This window comes from Oncorhynchus gorbuscha, linkage group LG01 (genome assembly GCF_021184085.1).
Source record: "Oncorhynchus gorbuscha isolate QuinsamMale2020 ecotype Even-year linkage group LG01, OgorEven_v1.0, whole genome shotgun sequence".
Lineage (NCBI taxonomy): Eukaryota > Metazoa > Chordata > Actinopteri > Salmoniformes > Salmonidae > Oncorhynchus > Oncorhynchus gorbuscha.
The window spans coordinates 113,812,675-113,828,728 of record NC_060173.1 but is presented as its reverse complement, the minus strand read 5'-3'; positions in this window follow the sequence as shown (position 1 = coordinate 113,828,728).

The window sequence follows — 16,054 nt, the reverse complement described above, 5'->3', positions numbered from 1 at the left end:
CCACACACAGATTGCGAGAATCTTTCAGATAAATGCTATAAGCACATGACTGGGATCATGATCTCAACCCCGAATCCGGCTTAGTCATCGTCATCTTTGTCGTTTTCTTGCACCAGCAAATTGAATAATAACTAATGGTTTGTGATTATAAAATGTGTAAGAACAAGTACAAACTTCAGCACACAACATCCAGTGGGTAAGCACTCTACCACAAAGGGAAAGGTTAGTTAGAGCAACACAAGTCCGTCTCGTTTTCCAATTGTTTGATTTAGTAACGTGAATCGTTCCTGTTCACACCTGTTGGGGAATAATCAGAATTAGTTGGTAACATAGGTAAGATGTTTTATATTCATCATATGTTTGTAAGTTACTTCTCATCAGAATGTGTTTGTATAATACTGTGGCGGGTTGCAGTATCTGTTCTATGTCAAGACTACGTTATTTGGGCCGGAGAGAGGTGAGAGGTCAAGCGTGTATCTCTTGACTCCACAATGTCTGTGTGCCAGTCAATGTGTCTCTGTGATCTTGTCAAGATAGGATGGATTTGATACATGCCTGTTGATATGAAGGATTTGTTTATGGTTCTGAGTTTGAGTAAATAACATAGTTTAGGAGACAAAGCTGAAAAATAAATTATGTCTATGCTGTCTAGCTATGTGTGTTTTTTGCTATTAAAGGATCTCAGTTGAAATGTGGAAGGGACTCAGAGAATTCATTGATAGACACTGAATTGATCTGAGAGTCACAGGGTTGTGATAGAGCTCATATAATTAAAGATGGACTTTGATAACTAACTCTGACTTGTGTGTGGTTTGCTCTCATGATTTGGTAAATAGAGGTAATTTCCACGACACACCAAAGAGAGGAATAATTGGAAGAATGAATCTGAGTTTATGATAGCAATAAGGCACCTCATGGGTTTGTTATATTTGGCCAATATACAACGGCTAAGGGTTGTATCCAGGGACTCTGCGTGGCGTCGTAAATTAGAACAGCCCTTAGCCATGGTATTTGGGCCATGTTCCACACTCTCTCAGGCCTTATTGCTTAAATATACCTCACTCTCTCAGACTGTACTGTTTAAATATACCTCACTCTCTCAGGCCTTATTGCTTAAATATACCTCACTCCCTCAGGCCTCTACTATTTACAAATTACAGTGTAATCATGATAAAACAGAAATAAGAATATTATTTTTATCCATCTCGCTTTGAGTCCCACAATCACACCAGCGTGATTTAATACGTCCAGCAATTTTTGAGCTACATACTTTTTAATCAGATGTGTCTATTCCTTCTTCATCTGCAGAAACCAACCATTAACCTGTGTGATTAATGGGGGCTGAGATAGAGTGGAGTTTGTGTGACAAGAAAGGATCCTGAAAACAGTTCTCCTCACAAAAAAACGTCTGTAATGTACCACCAGTTTGAGCTACAGACAATTATGACCCCAATATGAAAAGCTGAGACACTCACAAACACACATGTAAGCTACACAAGAGTGGTCGGAAGCTATGGTGTCTATAATACTGTAATAAGATCACATAGTTGCTGTCACAATCTCTAAACTCCACACACTTGTCACTGATGAGTTGGATATTAATTTCCCACTGAGTAAACAATTGCTGTACTTACATTTTTTAAATCGGGTTTCTGTTAAGGCGGACCTTATTTTTTTTATTGACATTCACAATACAACTCACGAATGCAACTGCAATTGCAATTGTTATGTTGTACTTGTAGTCCTGGTTGTTTATAAAGGAAAATGTTAAAAACTTCATTGTGAAGCTCAATTCAAGATCCAGCAGATGAATGAAACGGTGGCGGTCAGTAATGTTTATGAGCATGGCCTTATTTCTATTACAGCATATTGGATGACTGTCATTCATATTCCATTCACCAGTTCAATGTAACAGTGATAGGTTTAGGCTACTACATGATACTTTAATGTTCCCTACACCCATCATGAGGTTGCTACAACCTAGCCTATGAATGAAAGTTTACAACGTAGGTGCGCAGGTCGAGAGACAAATTTGAGTAATCAAGGTGACAGACAGTGACACGATCAATACCATGTTGCACACTCTGGCCTGCATCTAGCTGATCTAGGGTGTAATCATTAGTCCAACAGTTGCAAACGAGAATTTCCATTGGACAAATTCAAGTATGTTTATCCCCGTTTTGTTCCATTTCAGAAATGTTTTTCAACAGAATCGGGGGAATGAATACACCTCTGATCACACGTAAACACATACAAACAGCATGATCATTTTGTTCATTGTATAATTCCTTCTCACATCTATGCTCTCTCCTCTCACGTTTTCCCTTCGCTTGTGGACTTCAGTAGACAACACATCAGCTGTCAGTGACCAGACGAAAAATACCTTTCCAAACCAGACCTTCATATCATAACTACTAACCGCTAAACACAGCCAACATCATTGTCAGCATATTAGCTAACGTCATAGCTAGACGACATAGCTACTATAACTAATGCATTAGTTAACCAGCTACAATCATCCAGTACAGTGTATAGTCAGCAACCAGTTTAGCAGTTACACCTGCAGGCCCCGGTGGCAATTAATTCATAAAACCAAAAGTTTACCTTGGACGAGTTCCAGTGTTGGATAGCCATGGCCAGCTAGCTAAAATAGCATCCCTCACTGTTTTAGCCTGATGTCTGAGTAAGTTAATCTAGCTAGTTGCATTCGAAAGTTTAAAAAATGCAAGCAAATATTGCTCTCTCTCTCTCTTTTGCATCTCCTTCATTTTTAAAGAAATACATTTGTTAACTGTTAATCTATTGTCTTTCTCTCTCTTTACGTCCATTACTCACCACATTTTATACACTGTAGTGCTAACTAGCTGTAGCTTATGCTTTCAGTACTAGATTCATTCTCTGATCCTTTGATTTGGTTGACACCATGTCAGTTCATGCTGGAAGAGCGCTAATAGGTTGGAGGAGAAAGGAGATATTATTGGGACGTACCCAAGATCTGCATGTACTATAAAATCCAGTAATGTCAATGTTATCTTTCAGGTACTAGTAAAAAGATCAGTGACTACAACCTCCCGCGAGAGTGCATCCGGAACTTCTTCCCCTCACGCAAGTGTTTTGTGTTCCCTTCCCCTACAACTCCTGACAACATGCACCGACTGGACTCCATGGACGAGGCTGAGCTTTCTGAACGCTTCAGAGAGGTCGCAGATACTTTCTGCCGCTTTATTCTCCATGAGAGCCGTGTGAAGAGTGTTATAAGGGGACACACATTGACTGGAGAGAGTGAGTCAGATATCTACCTACAGTACAGTATGTGAAAATGGATAAATATATTGATATATTGAATTTTATTGTACCACTAAATATTTAGTGCCACATATTTTTCCTCCCACCTCTATCTGATTGCAGTGTTGGGGCACTTGGTCACCACCTATGTGGAGACCATAGCCAAAGGCAATGTGCCCTGTCTGGAGAATGCTATGTTGGCCATGGCTAAAATTGAGAAACAGGCTTGTCACACCCTGACGGTAGAGAGCTTTTTATGTCTCTATTTTGGTTTGGTCAGGGTGTAATTTGGGTGGGCATTCTATGTTAATTTTTCTATGCTTTCTATTTCTTTGTGTTTGGCAGGGTGTGGTTCTCAATCAGAGGCAGCTGTCTATCGTTGACTCTGATTGAGAACCATACCGTAATGATCTTCGTCTGTTGTTTGTAGAAAGTCAGACCGAAATGCAGCGTGTAGGTTACTCATGACTTTTAATGAAGCTAATACGGTACATGAAATAACGGAAGAAGAAAACAACAAACGAATGAAACTAATACAGCCTATCTGGTGACTAACACTAAGACAGGTACAATCACCCACGAAATACAACGCGCACACAGGCTACCTAAATACGGTTCCCAATCCGAGACAACTAGAATCAGCTGACTCCAATTAGGAATCGCCTCAGGCAGCCAAGCCTAACTAGACACACCCCTAGTAAATACACACTCCTAATTAATACAAACCCCAATACGAAATACAACATATAAACCCATGTCACACCCTGGCCTACCCAAACATATAACAAAAACACAAGATACAATGACCAAGGCGTGACAGAACCCCCCCCCCCCTAAGGTGCGGACTCCGGGACGCACCTCAAGAGCATAGGGAGAGTCCGGGTGGGCGTCTGTCCATGGTGGCGGTTCTGGCTCGGGACGTGGACCCCACTCCATAAATGTCCTAGTTCCTCCCCTTCGCGTCCTAGGATAATCCACCTTCTCCGCCGACCATGGCCTAATAGTCCTCACCCTGATCCCCACATAACTGAGGGGCAGCTCGGGACAGAGGGGCAGCTCGGGACAGAGGGGCAGCTCGGGACAGAGGGGCAGCTCGGGACAGAGGGGCAGCTCGGGACAGAGGGGCAACTCGGGATAGAGGGGCAACTCAGGATAGAGGGGCAACTCAGGATAGAGGGGCAACTCAGGATAGAGGGGCAACTCAGGATAGAGGGGCAGCCCGGGACAGAGGGGAAGCTCAGTACTGAGAGGAAGCTCAGTACTGAGAGGAAGCTCGGTACTGAGAGGAAGCTCGGTACTGAGAGGGAGCCCAGTACAGAGAGGGAGCCTAGTACTGAGAGGAAGCTCAGTACTGAGAGGAAGCTCAGGCAGGTAGTAGGCTCCGGTAAATCCTGGCTGGCTGGTGGACCTGGATGATTAAGGTTGTCTGGCCGATCTAGAAGATCTTGGTAGACTGGCACTTCTGGCGGATCCTGGCAGACTGGCACTTCTGGCGGATCCTGGCAGACTGGTGACGCTGGGCCGACTGGCGGCGCTGGGCAGACAGGAGACTCCGGCAGCGCAGGAGAGGAGAAAGGCTCTGGCTGCGCTGAACAGGCAAGGCGCACTGGACGCGCTGGGCCGACTGGGAGCACTGGTGGCGCTGGACAGACAGGAGACTCCGGCAGCGCAGGAGAGGAGAACAGCTCTGGTTGCGCTAAACAAGCGGGAGACTCCGATAGCACAGGAGGGGAGAAAAGCACTGGCTGTGCTGAACAGGCGATGCGCACTGGACGCGCTGGGCCGACTGGGAGCACTGGTGGCGCTGGACAGACAGGAGACTCCGGCAGCGCAGGAGAGGAGAAAAGCTCTGGCTGCGCTAAACAGGCGAGGCGCACTGGAGGCCTGGTGCGTGGTGCTGGAACTGGTGGTACTGGCGCGAGGACACGCACAGGAAGCCTGGTGCGGGGAGCTGCTACCGGAGGACTGGTGTGTAGAGGTGGCTCTGGATAGACCAGACCGTGCAGGCGCACTGGAGCTCTAGAGCACCGAGCCTGCCCAAGCTTCCCTGGCTCGATGCCCACTCTAGCCCGGCCAATAGGAAGAGCTGGTATGTGCCTCACCGGGCTATGCTCCCGCACTGAAAACACCGTGCGCTCCATAGCATAACACGGTGCCTGCCCGGTCTCTCTAGCCCAACGGTGAGCACAGGGAGTATGCGCAGGTCTCCTACCTGGCATAACTATTCTCCCTTCTAGCTCCCCCGCCAATCATTTTTTTGGGCTGTTTTTCCGGTTTCCTTGCCAACCGTGTTCCCTCGTATCGTCGGCTACTATCTCCCGCTGCCTCTGCTCTCCTTAGTGCCTCCACCTGTTCCCATGGGAGGCGATCTCTTCCGGCCAATATCTCCTCCCAATTGTAACAACCTTTACCATCCAATACGTCTTCCCATGTCCATTCTCCAAATAATTCATCCTCCCTTTGCTGCTCCAGCTGTCGCTGCCTGTTTAAACCAGCGCCTCTCCGTTTTTCCGGCGTGTCTTTTTCGTTGATTCGATTCGCCTGTAGCCCTCTTCGCATTGCTGTAGGGAATCCCATTTCTTCCCACGTAGTATAATCCATATCGTCCTCCTTCAGATCCTGCCAGTTCACACGCTGCTCGGTCTGTGAATCGTGGTGGGTGATTCTGTAATGATCTTCGTCTGTTGTTTGTAGAAAGTCAGACCGAAATGCAGCGTGTAGGTTACTCATGACTTTTAATGAAGCTAATACGGTACATGAAATAACGGAAGAAGAAAACAACAAACGAATGAAACTAATACAGCCTATCTGGTGACTAACACTAAGACAGGTACAATCACCCACGAAATACAACGCGCACACAGGCTACCTAAATACGGTTCCCAATCCGAGACAACTAGAATCAGCTGACTCCAATTAGGAATCGCCTCAGGCAGCCAAGCCTAACTAGACACACCCCTAATAAATACACACTCCTAATTAATACAAACCCCAATACGAAATACAACATATAAACCCATGTCACACCCTGGCCTACCCAAACATATAACAAAAACACAAGATACAATGACCAAGGCGTGACACATACTTAGGTAGCCTTATTCCACCTGTGTGTTGTGGGTAGTTATTTTTCCCTGTGTGTTTGACCTCGTGTTCTCTTTGCTGTTTACCTGTTTGGTTTTTGGTTGTTTCGGTTTCACTTTCATTGAAAGATGTGGAACTACATGCTGCTCCTTGGTCGATTTATGACAGGGAATTTGAGGATAGCGAGCGTGACAAGGCTGCTATGGTTGAGGGCCTGGCGGTGTACCAGAAGGGAATGGAGGATGTGAAGGCCTTATTCCCAGTGGACGTCAATCAGCTGTCAGAGAACCATCTTCGCTCAGAGACCCAGGCAACACAGGCATTCATGAAGCGATCCTTCAAAGACAAAGATGGGGAATTCTTGAAAGCTCTTGTGGTATGGATCATCATTCTAGATCTGTGCCTGATACACACAATGCATTTTTTAACATTGTCAAGGCCATTCAACTGAAAAATGATTGATTAGCTTATGCATCAAAATTATAATCACCAGTAACAGTAACACCAGTAGGACCCAAGGACACCAGGTGGAATATGACCAAGGAGTGCAATTCCCCACTCAATTAACTTCTGGAGACAAAATAACACTACTGTGAAAATCAGTTCTCATATTTGTTATTTAAACTCGGATAAAAAAATAACACTATATTGAATTAGGGTTCACATGTCTGAAGCTAGCATCAGCTCATACCAGGGTTCACATGTCTGAAGCTAGTATCAGCTCATACCAGGGTTCACATGTCTGAAGCTAGAATCAGATCATACCAGGGTTCACATGTCTGAAGCTAGTATCAGCTCATACCAGGGTTCACATGTCTGAAGCTAAAATCAGGTCATACCAGGGTTCACATGTCTGAAGCTAGTATCAGCTCATACCAGGGTTCACATGTCTGAAGCTAGTATCAGCTCATACCAGGGTTCCCATGTCTGAAGCTAGTATCAGCTCATACCAGGGTTCGCATGTCTGAAGCTACTATCAGCTCATACCAGGGTTCACATGTCTGAAGCTAGTATCAGGTCATACCATGGTTCACATGTCTGAAGCTAGTATCAGCTCATACCAGGGTTCACATGTCTGAAGCTAGTATCAGGTCATACCAGGGTTCACATGTCTGAAACTAGTATCAGTTCATACCAGGGTTCACATGTCTGAAGCTAGTATCAGCTGATACCAGGGTTCACATGTCTGAAGCTAGTATCAGCTGAAGGTCAACCTGACCTTGTATACTATAAAATGTTGCTTCTTAGAGAACATTCTGATCTACAACGCGTTATTGTATCGAGGTTGACTTACAGCTGCTGTGTTTCTCATGTGGTTTATACTGTCTTCTCCAATGTTAGCATGCTGTAATAAACCTTTTCTACAACTGTCTTTCTATAGTTGTCTGATCTTTTATCATATTCTGCACACCTGAATCTGAAAATTCCCAATAAATCTTTCAGGAGGCCATTAGCAACCACTCCGCTGACCTTTTCAATCAAAACAAGGATGCCTCAGAGAAGAAGTGCAAGTCCCTTCTGGAGAAGCTGTCTCCTCAAATGGATCAGGGGATGAAGGAGGGGACGTACGCCACACCAGGAGGCTATGAGCTTTACTGCAATCTAACCTCCAAACGAGCTTCAATGCCATACAACACTCTTTCCGTGGCCTCCAACTGCTCTTAAACGCTAGTAAAACCAAATGCATGCTTTTCAACCGTTCGCTGCCTGCACCCGCACGCCCGACTAGCATCACCACCCTGAATGGTTCCGACCTTGAATATGTGGACATCTATAAGTACCTAGGTGTCTGGCTAGACTGTAAACTCTCCTTACAGACTCATATCAAACATCATTAAACATCACACCGTTACACAAGGAAATCTGGTCACAATGGTGACAGTGGACAGATAAGAGAGATATTTTTATACCATGTGTAGATTCAACAGCTTGAATGTGGGCACCATCAGAATGTGGGCACCATCAGAATGTGGGCAAGATCAGAATGTGGGCACCATCAGAATGTGGGCACCATCAGAATGTGGGCACCATCAGAATGTGGGCAAGATCAGAATGTGGGCACCATCAGAATGTGGGCAGCATCAGAATGTGGGCAAGAACATAATGTGGGCAAGATCGGAATGTGGGCACCATCAGAATGTGGGCAAGATCAGAATGTGGGCACCATCAGAATATGGGCACCATCAGAATGTGGGCAAGATCAGAATGTGGGCACCATCAGAATGTGGGCAAGATCAGAATGTGTGCACCATCCGGATGTGGGCAAGATCAGAATATGGGCACCATCAGAATGTGGGCACCATCAGAATGTGGGCACCATCAGAATGTGGGCAAGATCAGAATGTGGGCACCATCAGAATGTGGGCAAGATCAGAATGTGGGCACCATCAGAATGTGGGCAAGATCAGAATGTGGGCACCATCAGAATGTGGGCAAGATCAGAATGTGGGCACCATCAGAATGTGGGCACCATCAGAATGTGGGCAAGATCAGAATGTGGGCACCATCAGAATGTGGGCAAGATCAGAATGTGGGCACCATCAGAATGTGGGCAAGATCAGGATGTGGGCAAGATCAGAATGTGGGCAAGATCAGAATGTGGGCACCATCAGAATGTGGGCAAGATCAGAATGTGGGCACCATCAGAATGTGGGCAAGATCAGAATGTGGGCACCATCAGAATGTGGGCAAGATCGGAATGTGGGCACCATCAGAATGTGGGCACCATCAGAATGTGGGCAAGATCAGAATGTGGGCACAGAATGTGGGCATCAGAATGTGGGCAAGATCAGAATGTGGGCACCATCAGAATGTGGGCAAGATCAGAATGTGGGCACCATCAGAATGTGGGCAAGATCACGATAAAGGACTGATTTTACCACCAGATATTAATGTTATTCATTATTGAAATTTACTCAGATGATCAATATGAATCTCTTATTTGTTTTATTCGTTTAGAAAGAGAACCCTTTTTCCATTAGTACCTGTATAACCAATATTTACAATGTTTTTATCACAAAAAAAAGAAAGCTAACCCCAAGACGTCTTAGATTGTTGTAGAACGGGTTTGATGTTTCGTGACAACAATGCCAGCAAAACACCAAACACCCTTATTGCTAAGATTTTTATCAGATCATGACAATGTTTTGATGATTAGAATGGATTTCATTATACAGGTGCACTGGAATATTTGGAGATAGTAGGGCCTAAGACAGCAGTACGCTAGTCTAGTCTGCAAAACATTATTTTTGACCCTCTCTCACCCTCAAGTCTCCAATGTCAAGCGTTTCAAACCCAAGATCTGAGCCCAGAAATGAGCCCTCTCAGCCAGCTGGTGTTGGACCTAACCTACCAAGCTGACACCAGCACTGCTTCAAAAGAAAGAATCAACATTTTAAAAATCATGAACCAATCAAAGGATTATATTTACAACATTGGAAAAAAGAAAGCAGAGTAAATTGCTATCTGGGCATAATCAGAGAATACTTAATTGGCTAATTATCTCTACTCTGTCAGAAATACGAAGCAGAGACACAGATCCTTACCATGTTCAGGCTCAGTGATTTTTATTTTTTATTTTATTTCACCTTTATTTATCCAGGTAAGCTAGTTGAGAACAAGTTCTCATTTGCAACTGAGACCTGGCCAAGATAAAGCATAGCAGTTCGACACATCCAACAACACAGAGTTACACATGGAATTACTCACACACAGAGTTATACATGGAATGAACAAAACATACAGTCAATAATACAGTAGAAAAAAAGAAAACAAAGTCTATATACAGTGAGTGCAAATAAGGTCAAATAAGGCAATAAATAGGTCATGGTGGCAAAGTAATTACGATATGGCAATTAAACACTGGAATGGTAGATGTGCAAAAGATGGATGTGCAAGTAGAGATAATGTGGTGCAAAAGGAGCTAAATAAATAAATACAGTATGGGGATGAGGTAGATAGATGGGCTGTATACAGATGGGCTATGAACAGGTGCAGTGATCTGTGAGCTGCTCTGACAGATGGTTTTTAAAGCTAGTGAGGGAGATGGGAAACTCCAGCTTCAGTGATTTTTGCAGTTCGTTCCAGTCAGTGGCAGCAGAGAACTGGAAGGAAAGGCGACCAAAGTAGGAATTGGCTTTGGGGGTGACCATTGAGATATACCTGTGGAGCGTGTGCTACGAGTGGGTGCTGCTATGGTGACCAGCGAGCTGAGATAGGGCGGGGCTTTACCTAGCAGAGACTTGTAGATAACCTGTAGCCAGTGGGTTTGGCGATGAGTATGAAGCGAGAGCCAGCCAACGAGAGCGTACAGGTCGCAGTGGTGGGTAGTATATGGTGCTTTGGTGACAAAACGGATGGCACTGTGATAGACTACATCCAGTTTGCTGAGTAGAATATTGGAGGCAATTTTATAGATGACATCGCCGAAGTCAAGGATCGGTAGGATGGTCAGTTTTACGAGGGTATGTTTGGCAGCATGAGTGAAGGAAGCTTTGTTGCAAAATAGGAAGCCAATTCTAGATTTAATTTTTGTTTGGAGATGCTTAATGTGAGTCTGGATGGAGAGTTTACAGTCCAGCCAGACAATTAAGTATTTGTAGTTATCCACGTATTCTAAGTCAGAGCCGTCTAGAGTAGTGATGTTGGATAGGCGGGCAGGTGCGGGCAATGATCGGTTGAATAGCATGCATTTAATTTTATTTGCGTTGAAGAGCAGTTGGAGGCCACGGAAGGAGGATTGTATGGCATTGAAGCTCGTCTGGAGGTTAGTTAACACAGTGTCCAAAGAAGGGCCAGAAGTATACAGAATGGTGTCATCTGCACAGAGGTTAATTAGAGAACCACAAGCAGCAAGAGCGACATCATTGATCTATACAGAGAAAAGAGACGGCCTGAGAATTGAAACCTGTGGCACCCCTATAGAAACTGCCAGAGGTCCGGACAACATGCCCTTCGATTTGACACACTGAACTCTATCAGAGAAGTAGTTGGTAAACCAGGCGAGGATATCATTTGAGAAACCATGGCTGTCGAGTCTGCCAATAAGAATGTGGTGATTGACAGAGTTGAAAGCGTTGGCCAGGTCGATGAATACAGCTGCACTGTAATGTCTCTTATCATTGGCGGTTATGATGTCGTTTAGGACCTTGAGCGTGGTTCAGCTGCACCCATGACCAGCTCTGAAACCAGATTGCATAGCGGAGAAGGTACGGTGCGATTCAAAATGGTCGGTGATCTGTTTGTTAACTTGGCTTTCGAAGACCTTAGAAAGACAGGGTAGGATAGATATAGGTCTGTAGCAGTTTGTGTCTAGAGTGTCACACACTTTAAAGAGGGGGATGACCGCGGCAGCTTTCCAATCTTTGGGAATCTCAGATGATACGCAAGAGAATTTGAACAGTCTAGTAATAGGGGTTGCAACAATTTCAGCAGATAATTTTAGATGAGGGAGGATTGGGCAAGTTGCTGTGGGGGGTTCCGGGCAGTTGACCGGGGTAGGGGTAGCCAGGTGGAAAGCAAGGCAAGTCGTAGAAAAATTCTCAATTATCGTGGATTTATCGGTGGTGACAGTGTTTCCTAGCCTCAGTGCTGTGGGTAGTTGGAAGGTGGTGATCTTACTCTCCATGGATTTTACAGTGTTCCAGAACTTTTTGGAGTTTGTACTACAGCATGGGTGTCAAACTCTGGCCCGTGGGCCAAATTTGGCCCGCGGGGTAATTATATTTGGCCCGCGAGACAATACCAAATTACTACTAGAGCTGGCCCGCTGGTATTATACAGCGCATTCACCACTAATACTACGAATCCCATAATGCTCTGCTGTTTTCGCGCGCCAATCAGGACAGGACCCAGAAACGCTCTCTCCTCTGTGACAGTAGTCATAGCAACATAGACGCTACAACTGTCAGCGAGCTAACCCTTCCCAAAAATGGCGAAAAGAAAGGCAGAAAACAGGAGCTTTCTGGACAAGTGGGAGGCAGAATATCTGTTTACATATGTAAAAGACAAACCTGTTTGTCTTGTTTGTGGAGTCAACGTGGCTGTAAGTAAGGAGTTCAACATTAGACGACACTATGAAACGAAACACCATGACAAATACAAGGACCTGGACATGACTCAAAGGAGCCAGAAAGTAGAGGAGATGAAAAGAAGTTTGGTTTCACAATAGAATATGTTTAAAAAAGCCACATCACAAAGCGAGGCTGCTGTAAAGGCTAGTTATATAGTGGCAGCAGAGATCGCAAAATCAGCCCGGCCCTTTAATGAGGGAGAGTTCATGAAAAAGTGCATGATGAAGGTTTGTGACCTCGTATGCCCAGAGAAAAAAACAAGCATTTTCAAACGTGAGCCTGAGCAGGAACACAGTAGCTGATCGCACATGTGATCTTGCCACCAATCTGTATGACCAGCTGATGGAAAAGGGAAAAGATTTGTTGCGTTCTCCCTCGCTGTGGATGAGAGCTGCGACGCATCTGATACTGCTCAGCTGTCAGTCTTCATCCGTGGAGTGGACTCAAATCTGTGTGTTACGGAGGAGCTATTAGGATTCAAATCAATGCATGACACAACCACAGGAAAGGAAATCTTTGAGGAGGTTTCCAAATGTGTAACTGAAATAAAGCTGCCGTGGGATAAACTCGTTGGATTAACGACAGATGGTGCGCCAGCGATGTGCGGTAAAAAGAGTGGACTGGTGGGCATGGTTCGGGAGAAGATGCGGGAAGAGAACTGTGCAGGTGAGCTAACTGTTTACCCCTGCATCATACATCAGGAAGCACTGTGAGCCAAAGCCCTAAAGATGGAACATGTTATGACCACAGTAACACAGGTAGTTAACTTTATAAGAGCCAAAGGTCTAAATCACCGCCAGTTTAAATCTTTTCTGGAGGGGTGTGGTTCGGAATACGCAGACGTGCTGTATCACACAGAGGTGAGATGGCTAAGCAGAGGAAAAGTACTGAACAGATGTTTCGAGCTGCGTGAGGAAATATGTAAATTCCTGGAAACCAAAGGGAAGGATACAGCAGAGCTCCGGGAGCAAAAGTTCCTGTGTGAGCTGGCCTTTCTCTGTGACATCTCGAGCCATCTCGAAGCGCTGAACCTGCAGCTTCAGGGGCGGGGGCGCATCATCACAGACATGTACGCTGCAGTGAGGGCATTCAAAACTAAACTGTGCCTGTGGGAGAATCAGATGCTGCAAGGAAACCTTTGCCATTTTCCCTGCTGCCAATCCATAAAAGCGCAGATCTCTACCGCCGTGTTCCCATGCGCACAGTTTGCTGAAAAACTCAGTGTTCTCGCCACTGAGTTTAGCCGGCGATTTGCCGACTTCGATGCCCAGAAATGCAAGTTTGAACTGCTTAGTAATCCCTTCGCAGTTGATGTGGAAAATGCACCAACCAACATCCAAATGGAGCTGATTGAACTCCTGTGCAACGACACGCTGAAGTCAAAGTATGATGCTGTGGGCGCCGCACAGTTTCCATGGTTCATCCCTGACACAATGCATGGGCTTGAATGGTTGATTGATTTATTATAATTTTATTTGTAAAATTATTAGCCAGTGGAAAAAGTTTATTTTGGTATTTAAATCAGAAGGCTGCAAATAGAAAAGAGGCATACAATTTTTATTTAAATTTTATTTATTTAATAAATGAATGCCATTGATGTGTTTTTTCATTTGAAATTCGATTTTGCATGTCTCCACTATTAAATTATATATTGTATGGTAATAAGCGATGCTTGTTCCATATTCAATGTTAAAGCAAAACTTGTTTGGGTCCATATTAAAAGGTTAATTTGTTCAATGTTGGCCCGTGACTTTGTTCAGGTTTTACATTTTGGCCCACTGGGTATTTGAGTTTGACACCCCTGTACTACAGGATGCAAATTTCTGTTTGAAAAAGCCAGCCTTAGATTTCCTAACTGCCTGTGTATATTTGTTCCTATCTTCCCTGAAAAGTTGCATATCACGGGGGCTATTCGATGCTACTGCAGTACCCCACAGGATGTTTTTGTGCTGGTCAAGGGCAGACAGGTCTGGAGTGAACAACAATCTATTTTGATTTTTGAATGGGGCATGCTTATTTAAGATGGTGAGGAAGGCACTTTTAAAGAATAACCAAATCAAATCTGATTTGATTTGATTTGATTTGATTTTATTAAAGAATAACCAGGCATCCTCTACTGACGGGATGAGGTCAATGTCATTCCAGGATACCCCGGCCAGGTTGATTAGAAAGGCCTGCTCGCAGAAGTGACGGCCGGTGTGTTAAGCATATCCCAGTTTGGGTCTCCTAACAGTACAAACTCTGAAGATAAATGGGGGGCAATTCATTCACATATGTTGTCCAGGGTGCAGCTTGGGGCTGAGAGGGGTCTGTAATAAGTAGCAACAGTGAGAGACTTATTTCTGGAATGTTTGGGCACAGACCTGGATAGCATGACAGAACTCTGCAGGCTGTCTCCAGAACTCTGCAGGCCTGTCTCTGCAGTAGATTGGGCACAGACCTGGATAGCATGACAGAACTCTGTAGGCTGTCTCTGCAGTAGATTGGGCACTGATAGAGGAATTCTAAATTCCTGTATGTTTTATTGCCAAAACCAAATTCGCACTCGTATCTAATTCATTAATGAGGTGTAAGTTCATTAATTCTGCATGAAGTAGATCGAGACCAGTCTTAAATGCCAGGTAAGAGCGTTTAATTCCAGAGAGTACTAACTACATACACAGATTTCCACAGGTTATAAACTGAAAATTACATCATCAGTTTCCCACGATAGCCCCGTTTTTTTAGGTCCGGAGATGCTTTCTACTCCCTTCATAAACCAGACATTCCAATCTGTCTAAAAGATATACTTTTCTCCCACTAATGGAACATAATCCAAACATTCTTATCTTGTCTGTAAAGCTATATCAATTTTCTCCCTTAAACTGCCCAAGAGGCACAGACAATTAATTGGTTCTGCTTACATTTTCAGTTACAGCTTAACCGAGAACTCATACTTTTCATACCATAACATAATAGTATTAGAATAAATGGTTCTAATCAATAATGTATACATAATTAATAATTTCAACTATAATTTCCTCTAACAGGCACAGACCTGGAACGCATGACAGAACGCATGACAGAACTCTGCAATCTCTGCAGTATATTGCAACTCCACCCCCTTTGGTAGTTCTATCTTGGCGGAAAATGTTATAGCTGGGATGGAAATTTCCGAATTTTTGGTGGCCTTCCGAAACCAGGATTCAGACATGGCTAGGACATCAGGGTTGTCGGAGTGCGCTAAAGCAGTGAAAAAAAATAACTTAGGGAGGAGGCTTCTAATGTTAACATGCATGAAACCAAGGCTTTTACGGTTACAGAAGTCAACAAATGATAGTGCCTGGGGAATAGGAGTGAAACTGGGGGCGACAGGGCCTGGGATAACCTCTACATCACCAGAGGAACAGAAGAGGTGTAGGATAAGGCTAATGGCTATAAGAACTGATCGTCTAGTGCGTTGGGGAAAGAGAATAAAAGGAGCCGATTTCCACATGTGGTAGAATAGATTCAAGTCATAATGTACAGACAAGGGTATGGTAGGATGTGAGTACAGTGGAGGAAAACCTACAGTTGAAGTCTGAAGTTTACATACACCCTAGCCAAATACATTTAATCTCAGTTCTTCACAATTC